Source organism: Hyla sarda, chromosome 1 (genome assembly GCF_029499605.1).
Source record: "Hyla sarda isolate aHylSar1 chromosome 1, aHylSar1.hap1, whole genome shotgun sequence".
Taxonomy (NCBI): Eukaryota; Metazoa; Chordata; class Amphibia; order Anura; family Hylidae; genus Hyla; species Hyla sarda.
Window position 1 is genome coordinate 245,296,197 of NC_079189.1, and position 13,030 is coordinate 245,309,226.

Below are 13,030 nucleotides of genomic sequence, written 5' to 3' on the forward strand. Positions count from 1 at the left end.
AGTGTGGGTTATGAGTACCTACACCCCAAAGCACACAGTCAGAGATAAGTGTAGGTCCTAAACTACACTACGTTGCAGCGTAAGCAACAGATCTCAGAAAGCAGTGTGTCTGTCCCTATTTTGTGCTGCCTCATTTTTAGCATACCATAAAGTAAAAACATATCTGCTCAATGACATGTCCAGATCTCAATCTGACGTTTTTTCGTAGAAATGAAGGAAAGTGGTCCATGGCAAGGCTCCAACCAGCAAAGCTGAAATTCATCCCAGCTTGATGTAGAATCCATAGTTTCATTTAGGACAGAACGATGTGATAACAGAACAGATGCAAAAAAAACAAAGGGTCAAATTTCATATACCTACCTTGTAATTTATAAATGCAGAACACCATAAAAATGTTTGTGCAAAAGGTAAGATATTAGCCCTCAATCATACTTGAAAATACAAGTTAACAAAAAAAAATTACTTACACAATGAAATTAATATAGTTCTGAAAATAATTATTTTAAAACAGTGGTGGTGTGGTTTCTTCTTAAAATCCTTAGTCTAAAGTTACTTGTGTTAATCTTTCCCTTTTTTTATAAACAGGAACCTTACAAGCCCTTGTTCCCAGGACCGATTCATTCAATCTTTCACAATCCAGATAGATGTGTTCTCTTCCAAAGCCAATCCGATGTAACCCTGAGTTCTGAATATTCATAGACTAGAGAGCTTTCTGCTCCCTCCCCTCCTTGCACAAAAAGGATTGACTCAGGTAACGAAGACAGTCAATGCAGCAAGGCACTTTTATGGGACATAGCTGTGGTGTTGGGAACTGTCCTTTTAGGATACAAAAGGACTCCTCTGTACGGAGCGCACAGTCATCCTGTACAGGTGAGGATGTTACGTGTAATTTTTACTATTTATTATACAGCCACTGGTGATTTTGGTTAAGATGACATGCATAGGAACTAGTACATTTAGGCTTGTTTCAACATACAAAGTGAAATACCAGGTTTCTTTTTGTGTTACCTGACACTATAGTCTCTTACTGTGCTATTGACTGCTACACAATTTTGTTACTGTAATTATTATAATAAGAAAGTTCACAGGTATTTGTAGAATAAGTATATGATACATGGTTTTAACATTAACATGCTTGTATACTTCACAGCTAATAGATTAGCATGAACATTGATAGATTAAGTGTAAAAAATTATAAGTCTGTGGCCAGAAATACCTGTATACATGGCACTTGCTCATCCACTACTTTCTGTCTATTAAACCAGTCATTTTTCAGTATAAATGAATGCAAGGTTTTCAATGATATGCTTCTGCACATCTGGAAGAATTCAGAGCCTTGTGAAAGAGGCATACATGTTGTTTATTAAGAATCGGTGTAACTACCATTCCACTTTCTTTATTAATGCTTGGTCAATGCCAATTAAAGGAGGAGCACACAGTGATTGGTTTATGTGCTCTCCATGCTTTCTGCACAGACAACATTCTTCAGAATTAACTGCAGATAAAATACATGGAGGGGTCACCCGTGTGGTCTTACTATAGATATCAGGTCTTAAAGGGGTCTTTCCATCTGTGACATAATACATATCCTATAGGTGGGTCTAGAGATTAAGCCCCTTCTCCCCATGGCTCTATCCAGTCTGCAGCCACTGGAGGTGGTCTGGAAGCCAAAAAACAGCTGAGTGTGCTTTTTTACTCAGTTTACATAATGCATTTGGCTGTTTTCGTCTTCCCATCAAACTCGAGCCACTGCAAGCAGGACAGAGACACCCTTGTTATTAAGAAGTTGACCCCCCATCTATCAGACACTTATGGCATATTTGGCTATACCATAATTGCACCAAATGTGTGCACCGTGCAGACTCTCATTAGGACATTTTGTTAAAGTTGGACCTCAAGCAATCAAATCCTTATTACAGGGATCTGTGATGATAAACTACTACTATATTGTGAACCTTTAGCAGACAAGCAAGTAGCCGGCCTGCAGGTTCTTTGAATGGGGAGGAGGCAGGCCAGGCCTAAGCTCAATAGTACCAAGAGGGCTGGTAGAGACATGCCTGCTAAGTCACATAAACAGTTAGATGCTTTAGTCTGACCCCAAAATAATTGTCAAGACCACCACCCAATGGGCTAACCTTGTGAGATTATTCCGATAAATATACATTATAATACAAATAATAAGGCAAATAAGCATGAGAAAAAATGTAAACAGGCAATTTTTGTAAATGAGGTCTCACTGGTCCCTGGAAATGTAAAACGCCCAAATTGGGGGCTAGATCTCTACACGTATTGCCCCAATCTATGTAGCTTAGTCAGGGGTTTCAAGAGGGAGACACAATGCTCAAATGGTATACTGTAGATTGCAGCAGATGTATTTCGACTATTGGGCTGCTGCTCATGTTACTCTAGCCAGTCGGCTTAGCATAAAAACGTCAAAACACACACAATATTAGAGTCGCTCAATTGTGATATCCCAGTAGGGGATATGCTCCTACAGTCCTGTCATGTTGAGTTCCTGTTCATCCTCAGGGCTCTCCTGCAGTAAATCCCCATATTGTGTATAGGTTGTATATTTAGTGTAAAGGACCTTTGATATGGTCACATGATTGTTAGTCACCTGATAATGGTTTTCACATGTTTAAGTCATATGTTTTGTTACCCAGAGAGCACCAGGTGACCAGATGACCCGCAGCTAGCCTATGGGCTCCTTGCTCAGCCCCCCTTTTTAAGAGGGGGAGGTACTACAATCTCTCTCTTAGATCCTGAGGTCAAGTCCAGACATCTCAGAGCCAGTGTCCAGCACATCTGGAGGCCTCAAGACTAAATTTCAGCCACAAGTCAGTAAGTCAAGTCATCTTTGTCTGCTGTCACTATCTTCAGTCAGGTCAAGTTATAGTCAGTGTGGCTGCGCTAAAGTCTGTCAAGTCACTGCAAGTCCCAGCAAGCTGCAAGGACCCTGTGTTACTGGTCACCTCTCTGGCATCCTGGCTGAGCTGTAAAGACTGTGCCATCTGTCTACCTCAGTAAAATCTACTGTTAACCTTAACCTGACCTTGGACTATTATTTACCCTGCCTAACCTAGGACTAGCGGTGCTACCTTCAGGTGTTTGCAACCCACGCCCTGGCGTCACGAACACTAAGGGATTAACACCATCTACCCCTGGGCAACGCTATCTGCTCCTACACCTCACATCACACCGGACTCCACACTATAATCTCTGTCTGTAGAGCCATAAGCCAACATAAGCAAGTCATCTCTACAAGTTTTTGCTACGGAGCTGAAAGGATCTTTCTCCCCAAATTCCTCCTCACCAGGCACTGTCCAACCTCTTCTTCTAGGCACATTGGCTGCTATGATGCACCAGTTCCTAATGTGCAGGGGCTTGTAAAACCCTTACTGTGTGACCAAATGTGATGCACAGACCATCTTGCCTACACTCCTGTCAGGAGCAGTATGTTAATTTGGCAACCTGTTCTGCAACCTATAAACTAAATTAGTACCCATAATATACACAGACATCTACCCTGTATTCCTGGGAACCTACCCTGCTCCTACTGGCACCCTGCCCCAACACGATATCTTATTGGCCAGATCAGTTATAACAACACCTGATTGGTAGGGAGAGGGACAGCAGTAACAACTTGAACTAGAAGACTCCAGCGTGCCGCAGACTCCATAGTACAAGCAACAGAGGTCGAATACACTGAAATCTCAACTCTAAATCAATGCAAGTGCCAACAGGCTCAAGACCCAAGAACACCATTGCATTACCAACAAACATGATATTAGTTAGGTTTGGCAAACCCCTTACAAGTAAAATACAGGTAGTATTGCCACAGACAATCAGCACATGCACTTCGAGAATACATCACCCACTGAATGTATCCACTTGCCCCCGATGTGATGCACCCACTGATTGTTCTTGTGGCCAGTCAGTAGCATTTACAGGCACTGTCTGTCAAGTTGAAGTGGAAATTCTGGAGAAGTGTTTGCAACTTGCGGTTATGAACTGTATCTATTTGCAGGTGGTAATTTGTGCAGTCAGTGTAAAATTTCTAGGTTGGTCAGTAATATAGTCAGTATTTAGTAACTTGTATACATTGGAACCTACAGTGCTGGAAACATATACCCCTGGTTTTCTAAAATTCAGCAGAATTAGTTCTTGAACTCTCAATTTCCCATTTTGCCAATCCAGGGAGGAGTGTCCAGATCCAGTGCAGTAATTGCTGTTCATGGCATTTTGTCTACTTATGACTGACAGCAACACAATGAGGGAGATTTATCAAAACCTGTCCAATCGGATGGCTTCGTTCATTATTCAGAGGCCTTTTCAAAAATGAAAGAAGCAATCTGACTGGTTGTACTGGGCAACTCAGCAAGTTTTCCTCTGGACAGGTTTTGATAAATCTCCCCCAATGTCCCAAGCTGTCAGACCTGAGGAACGGTAACAGTATATAGTTTGTAACTAGTCAGTTTCCTTCTCCTTCCACCTCATGTTGTTGCAGCCACCGTAATGTGTTGGAGGAGGGGAATATATGCCAGATAGGCAGGTGCTGTGGGGGAGATTTATCAAAACCTGTCCAGAGGAAAAGTTGCTAAGTTGCCCATAGCAACCAATCAGATTGCTTCTTTCATTTTTTTGAAAAGACCTGTTAAAAATGAAAGAAGTAATCTGGTTGCTATGGGCAACTGCACCACTCTTCCTCTGGACAGGTTTTGATAAATCTCCCCGTGTCTCCTTTACTATTTACATGGTTCCCGTACTGTAAAACAGTGCTCTTTTAGTAGCAGCTGAGCTTGGTATCACAGTTTTGTCCCATTCAAGTGAATAAGACAAAACTGCGATAAGAAGATCACTTGCTACAAATAGTAGGGTATTGTGTACTATACATACTATAGCATTACTAGTACATGAATTGTTTTATATACTAGTACTGCATTGAGAGTTCTGCTGGTTGCCATTGGAAACATCAGAATTAGTTCTTGAAATCTCAGCCAAACCAGTGAGAAGTGTCCAGATCCAGTGCAGCAACTGCTGTTCATAGCATTCTGTCTACTTATGATGAATGACAACAAAACAATGTCCCAAGCTGCCATGACTGAGGAAAGGTAACGATATATAGTATGTAACTAGTATGTGTTCTCCTCCTTTCACCTCTTCCTGTGGCAGCCACCGTAATGCTTCACAGTACTGGATGAATTTTTTTGCCTATGTCATGCACGCTCACAATCACTAGTCCTACAGCGCCATTTGTTTTATTCCAACCCAGCTCCATCCATGTGTTTTATAACTCTAACTTGATCATGTGATCACATGCCTGACTTTCTAAGGGTAGGGTCACACATAGTGTATAAGCAGCGTATTTCACGCTGTGAGAAATCTGCCGGGTAGTGGGAAATACAAAGCACATTTCATAGTTGATAATGGTTTTAACAGAATGTCAGCCTCTGTCTTCCTGTGGATTACAGGATGTCATAATCACCTTCCAGATCCCCTCCAACTAGTCCCCAGATTCCCCCTCCTCCCTCACAGCTCCATCTCCTCTTTCTATGGGATCAGGATATATAGTAGTTATACACAACCCCCAAGGATGTGTTCACACAATGCGTTTCTTGCTGCTTTTTTCAGTTTTTGCTGAAATTCTCCCCCAAATCATGGCACAAATGTAGATCGTACTGCAACGGTGCAAAATATAGTAAAAACTAGTTTTTACCATGATTTGGGAAAATTCTGCCAAAAATTGCTAAAATGCTGTAAAAATTTGTGAAAAATGCTGTAAAAATTCAAAATGTGAACACAGCCTAAAGACTTCAAATCTTCATAAAACACATCAATTGTGATTTTAAGTCAAATCACTTTCTCCTCATTGCAATATATCTCTTAAAAATTCATTTTGAGTAAGAAAAGAAAACTGCAAGAAACTTGCACAATGTAAACTAAGGGCTCATTCACACAAATGACACGTCTGCCCCCGTAAATTCATGCCTGTGCTGCAATTTTTCAATCGGGTTGCAAACGGCTGTAAAATAATTTTTACAATCCTTTATCACCAGTTTGCACCCGTTTGCTTCCTGTTCCGTTTTTTTTATGGGGAAAAGACGTTGCATGCAGTATTTTTTCTCCAGTCAAAAATAAAGGAATAGAAACGGATATAAAAATTTTTACATTGAAGTCTATGGCAAACGGATGATCCTATAATGTCATCCGTTTGCACCCGGTTTTTGCTATACGTTTTTGAATAGTTATTACTTCTGAACATGCTCAGAATGAGTGAAATCAGCAGACTCCTGCAGTGCTGAGGGAAATAAGTCTGTTCCATGATGGGAGTAGTAGTTTCCAGGCTACGGGAGTCTGCGAGCGACTGGGGAAGCTACATGTGTAAAAATACGCTCAATACCTCGCAGGGGAGCGAAGCATGCCCCCCGCTCCCCTGATTAATAACTTCCTATCACATCGGGTCTTAGAAGTGAGACCCAGTGTGATCAATCCCTCAGCCCCTGTACTACTACCCCCAACATGGAACATACTTTGTTTCATGATGGGGGTAGTAGTACAAGCACTAATCTAGCCTCCCACCCACCCACAGACTCCTGCAGCCGGGGAACTACTACTCCCATCATGAAAAGGAGTCTGTTCTATGATAGGAGTAGTAGTAGTAATACCGGCTGCAGGAGTTTGTAGACGGCTGATACTAATGGATGAAAAACTGATGCAAACGGATGCCACTAAATAGCATCCCGTTGCATAGGTTTGCATCAATTAGTGCAATGGTCTGTTTAGGAGGCAATAATGGGGAAAATCTAGACAGGGGACAATGGCTGTGCGAACGTAGCCCAACTGCAACCCACTTATGATTCTAATGAGTTCACTTGGGTGATCTCCAGCACTAGCAGCCTGATGGGATGTCCAGCTGCAATATTCAAATGCCCCACCCAAGGGATTCATGGGAAATATAGGCTGCATTACAGAACCCACATCATTGTTCATTTGTAAACCAAAATTAAATCGCATGCATGCCACATCAGCAACAAGAGGTAAGCAAAAGGCATACATAAGAAACTCTACAGTATTCTTTATAATAGACTTTGCTGCACTGTATAAGTAAGCAAAATGCCAGGATACTTCATTTACAATGATTAAAATTTTGTTACATATAAAGATATTTCAGCCCTCCTGGGCAATGGTCATTGTCAGACTAGGTTTCCACACAGGTTTTTTTCTGGATTTTTTTTTAAACATATTTTTTATTGATTTTCACAAGTATAGAGGAATTTTTACCAGGACAATCCCCTGGGAAAATTACAAAAGTAGATATCTGGTGCAAAACCGTACACAACATTATAGCAAGATTCGAAAAGACTCCAAACAACCCCCCTCCCTTATCCCAAGAAAACCCCAAAACAACCCAATCCTTCCAATGGTAATTATTCGGTCCAATACATGAGACATCCAGTAAAGGAAAAGAAAGCGTAAGCCTATGATATAACAGTATCAGATATCAAAAGATAAGCGCAGTCTGGGTTCACCGGCACCTGACAGCCCTGGATCAGAAGAATGACCCTCCAGCAAACAGTCTATATTTCTAGTCTTCCCAAAGTCCCTGAAATAGAGCGTGTGAGATACCACGATGTATCTCTAAACTGTTCCATCACCCTCCTAATTTCGTCATCTGTACAGAAGAAAGTCAGAAAAGACTTCCATTTCTTAAAAAAGGCCTTCGCCGATTTTTCTTTAGAGCGTTGGAGATCAGTGACATAAAAAAATAGGTATTTCTTCATTTGTAGAAAAATCTCCCCAATAGAAGGCAATGAGGGTTTCAGCCAATGAGCCAGAAGACATCGTTTAGTTACTAAAATGAACAAGTGTATCAGAAGGGTCAGGTCACTACCCTCCCGGGACACATGAAGAATCACCAGCGCCGGGTCTACAGGCACAGAGATTCGTAATTTACCCCGCAGAATCTCAAAGAGCGATACCCACAGGGATTTGACAACAGAACATCCCACCAGGCCATGCATTAAGTCAGACCGGTAGGTATGACACTTCGGGCAATTTTCAATACGGTCTGGACGATCGGGGGTCCTGGGGAAAGGGAACCCATACGTGGCATGGTGCATGAGCTTAAACTGTGTTTCCCTCCAAACTTCATTAATGGCAGCCTTGCAAACCTTCGTCTAACCCTCTACTATGGGAAGTGCTAGGTCCCGCCTGTCTAACTTCTCCTCCTAATAACGAAACATGGACTGAAACGTTGTATCCTCCCCCCTCCTGTGTAAATGTCTATATAGTCCCGCCAGGGAGTGAAAACCTGTGTCTGATGTTATAAAGGGGTCAAATGAGTTGGGGACGCTCTCTCTAGCAAGGTCCCTCAATCTAGGTTCCAGGAAGGCTTTTAATTGTAGGTATGGAAGAAAGTGTTCGGGGCCAAGAGAGTAGGCTGAGGACAATTCCTCAAAGGATAAGTATCTATTTTCCGTCGGGTTCAACAAGTGTTGGACCTTCATAATACCAGCCTCTCTCCACACTCCGAACATGCTGTTGTTCCTACCCATGGGGAATTCAGCCATGGTCCATAGCGGCATATGCTTACTAAGTGAAAATGGCAGTCACATCAGCGAGCGACCCTTCTTCCACGCCGCCACTGTGTCCCTCACTATGCAAGAGCCCTTTATACCCTTAGGGATAGCACCTAATTTGGTATGTAATAAAAACCCGCCAATGACCATGGGTGAACCAAATCCAATTCCAATGCAGTATTCGAGAACATTTCCCCACCCCTAAGCCAATCAATACAGTGTCGATAGAGGCAAGCCAGGTTGTAATGTTGAATATCAGGGAAGTTTAACCCTCCTTTATGTTTTGGGAGCATCAACTTCTGCAACGCTATACGTGGTCTTTTATTCCACAAGAACTTCGTGAAGGCCGTTGTCAGGGTAGCAACGTCCGTCCTTTTCAAGAGCATGGGGATAGTCTGGAGAGGATATAAGAGTTTCGAGAAACTGAGCATTTTCAATAAATGGCTACGCGCCAAGATGGGTAGCGGTAGACCTGTCCATCACTTAAGTTCCTCCACTATTTTACAAATCAGCGGGGGGTAGTTAAGGGAGTAGATCGAACCCGGATTTCTCCCTATCCGTAGATCCAGATATTTAATAGAGGTCCTCGTCACAACGATTGGCACTCGCAAGGAGGCCGAATCTAAGCGGCCCACCCTCGGAGAGATCAAGCAGTTCACTCTTGGAAACGTTAACCCTATATCCCGATTCCCTACCAAAATCCATTAGAAGATCGTACAGCCTGGGTACATCTCGTTGCGGGTTAGCTAAAAACCCCAGTAAATCAGCCGCAAAGAGTGCATGAGTAATCGATCCCCGCCCCACCGTTATGCCCTCAAGATCCCCCGAGGAAGCTAAGACTGGCGATAATGGCTCGATCAGCCATAATTTTAGAGAGCAGTTTAAGATCAACATTAATAAGCGATATTGGACGGTAGCCATCAGGGGTCAGGTGGTCTTTACCGGGCTTGGGGAGGACTTTAATGTGGGTGGTGTTGGCTAAAGGGGGGATGGACGCTCCCTGAAGGTAGGAATTAAATAAAGTCAATAACGGTTGGGCAATATTAGGTTTAAGAAGTTTAAAGAAACCTCCCGAGAAACCATCCAGTCCCGGGGCTTTATTAGGGTCCAACTTCTTGATGGCCTCGTCCAACTCCCCCCCCCGTGACCGGGGCGTTCAATAGGTGTCTCTCAGGCTCTGTGAGGGAAGGAAGGTCTGCCTCAGCCAACCAGTCCTTCTGGGGGAGGGTCTGGGCGCCACCATCAGAGTAAAGTGATTGATAGTAAGAACTTAGTATCTCATTTATTTTTTTGGGGTCCCTGTGGAGGACATTAGTGTGATCTCGTAGTGAGGGGATATTAGACAGTGGGAGGCACCCTTTAGCGAATCTAGCCAATAGACGCCCTGGCTTGCCTCCATGTCGAAATAAAGTGGCCTCAAATTGCGACCTGTATAGACTGTCCCTCCGTTCCACTCAGGACTCAAATTCCTCCTTTGCCAAGGCCCACTTAGTTTTCGAAGCCCCCGAAGGAGTCATCAAAAAGTTAGTGTACGCCGAGCGCAAAGAACGGCTCAGAAGTAATATTCTATCATTCAGTTTCTTTTTAAGGGAAGCGACATAACCCATAATACGACCCCGTAAGACCGCTTTAGCCGCGTCCCAAAACAGCTGGGGGTTGTCTCTGTGGTTACCATTATCCGACTCATACTCTAACCACCATCCTTTTAACAATGCCTGGAATTGTTCATCCCGGGATAAACCCACCGGAAAACTCCATAAATAGTCTGTCCCCCTAGGAGCCGAGTCAGTCACTATAAGCACTAGCGGTGCATGATCCGATATGACTAGGTTTTCCAAGTCCACCCTGTCCACCCGGGGAAGAAGGGAAGGAGGGGCAAAAAAAATAATCAAGAGTCCTGAGCAAACGAGTAGTGACTATATTCCCTCTCCCCGGGGTAAACAGAGCGCCACACATCTATCAGTCCTGTCTGCGAGGCCCATTTTTCAAAAAGTAGGTCATAAGGGCGTACTGGAATATGCCTATTTCGGTTGGACCTCCTATCCTCAGCAGGGGAGAGTACTGCATTAAAGTCGCCCCCTACAATTTTTCTGGATTTTTACTGACGCTACATTGTGGATCCGCTCGTCTGAACGTACCCGTATATTTCTCCTTCCTGCGCACCATGTACATTTGAGGTGATTTGCGCACCATGTACATTTGAGGTGATTTGCACAGGGGTGGCTGATTGTTACAGCGGTTTTGACAAATGCAAAAAAAACAAAACCCCACATGTGACCCCATTTCGGAAACGACACCCCTCACGGAATGTAATGAGGGGTGCAGTGAGAATTTACCCCCCACAGGTGTCTGACTGATCTTTGGAACAGTGGTCCGTGAAAATGAAAACTTGTACAGGCCACTGTTCCAAAGATCTGTCAGACACCAGTGGGGGGCAAATGCTCACTGTACCCCTTCTTACGTTCCTCAAGGGGTCTAGTTTCAAAAATGGTATGCCATGTGTTTTTTTTTTTGCTGTCCTGGCACCATAGGGGCTTCCTAAATGCGACATGCTCCCCGAGCAAAATTTGCTCTCAAAAAGCCAAATATGACTCCTTCTCTTCTGAGCATTGTAGTTCACCCATAGTGCACTTCAGGTCAACTTATGGGGTACCTCCATACTCAGAAGAGATGGGGTTACAAATTTTGGGGGGTATTTTCTGCTATTAACCCTTGGAAAAATGTGAAATTTGGGGGGAAACACACATTTTAGTGAAAAAAAAAATATTTTTTTTTACATATGCAAAAGTCGTGAAACACCTGTGGGGTAATAAGGCTCACTTTATTCCTTATTACGTTCCTCAAGGGGTCTAGTTTCCAAAATGGTATGCCATGTGTTTTTTTTTTTTTTTGCTGTTCTGGCACCATAGGGGCTTCCTAAATGCGACATGCCCCCCGAGCAAAATTTGTTCTCAAAAAGCCAAATATGACTCCTTCTCTTCTGAGCATTGTAGTTCGCCCGTGGTGTACTTCAGGTCAACTTATGGGGTACCTCCATACTCAGAAGAGAAGGGGTTACAAATATTGGGGGTATTTCCTGCTATTAACCCTTGGAAAAATGTGAAATTTGGGGGCAAACACACATTTTAGTGAAAACATTTTTTTTTTTTTTGCATATGCAAAAGTCGTGAAACACTAAGGGTATTAAGGCTCACTTTATTCCTTGTTATGTTCCTCAAGGGGTCTAGTTTCCAAAATGGTATGCCATGTGAGGGTTTTTTTTGCTGTTCTGGCACCATAGGGGCTTCCTAAATGCAACATGCCCCCCAAAAACCATTTCAGAAAAACGTACTCTCCAAAATCCCCTTGTCGCTCTTTCCCTTCTGAGCCCTCTACTGCGCCCGCCGAACTTTTTACATAGACATATGAGGTATGTGCTTACTCGAGAGAAATTGGACTACAAATATAAGTATACATTTTCTCCTTTTACCCCTTGTAAAAATTCAAAAATTGGGTCTACAAGAACATGCGAGTGTAAAAAATGAAGATTGTGAATTTTCTCCTTCACTTTGCTTCTATTCCTGTGAAACACCTAAAGGGTTAAAATGATGACTGAATGTCATTTTGAATACTTTGGGGGGTGCAGTTTTTATAATGGGGTCTTTTGTGGGGTATTTCTAATATGAAGACCCTTCAAATCCACTTCAAACCTGAACTGGTCCCTGAAAAATAGTGAGTTTTGAAAATTTTGTGAAAAATTGGAAAATTTCTGCTGAACTTTGAAGCCCTCTGGTGTCTTCCAAAAGTAAAAACTCGTCACTTTTATGATGCAAACATAAAGTAGACATATTGTATATGTGAATAAATTTTTTTTTTTGTAATATACATTTTCCTTACAAGCAGAGAGCTTCAAAGTTAGAAAAATGCAAAATTTTCAAATTTTTCATCAAATTTTAGGATTTTTCACAAGGAAAGGATGCAAGTTACCACAAAATTTTAAAGTAGAATATGTCACGAAAAAACTATCTTGGAATCAGAATGATAACTAAAAACATTCCAGAGTTATTAATGTTTAAAGTGACAGTGGTCAGATGTGCAAAAAACGCTCTGGTCCTTAAGGCCAAAATGGGCTTGGTCCTGAAGGGGTTAATAAAAGAACGCATACAAAATTGAAATGATCTATTAGATGAACTTTAATTGACACCAAGTCCTCCTAAAGCAGAGGTTTCTCATTCATTCTCCCTCCTTATACACACTTCGGATTCTAATATGGGGTGTGTAGTGCTATTTCTCCTGCAAGGATGCACATGCTTTGGTACCATCTCTGACTTGGCAAAGTGCATAAACTTTATAAGTAAACTGCATGACTTATCACCTTAACCTCTTGGGGAAGCAGGGCGTCCTGTGCCCACTCCCACGATGTAACGCGGGGTCACCCTGTATCATATCTGGTCGTCCTGCCGGCTAACGGT

At 42.6% G+C, this 13,030-nt stretch overlaps 1 protein-coding gene across 2 annotated transcripts in view; it reads left to right on the forward strand.

The window, feature by feature from the left end:
* Positions 1-234: 234 nt before the first annotated feature.
* TMPRSS9 (transmembrane serine protease 9) overlaps positions 235-13,030 on the forward strand; it is a 211,012-nt gene continuing 198,216 nt past the window's right edge. For both annotated transcript variants that reach the window (XM_056569902.1, XM_056569904.1), the window contains exons 1-2: positions 235-407; positions 586-870. The gene's annotated coding sequence lies outside the window, so the exon portion shown is untranslated. The remainder of the gene's footprint in view (positions 408-585; positions 871-13,030) is intronic.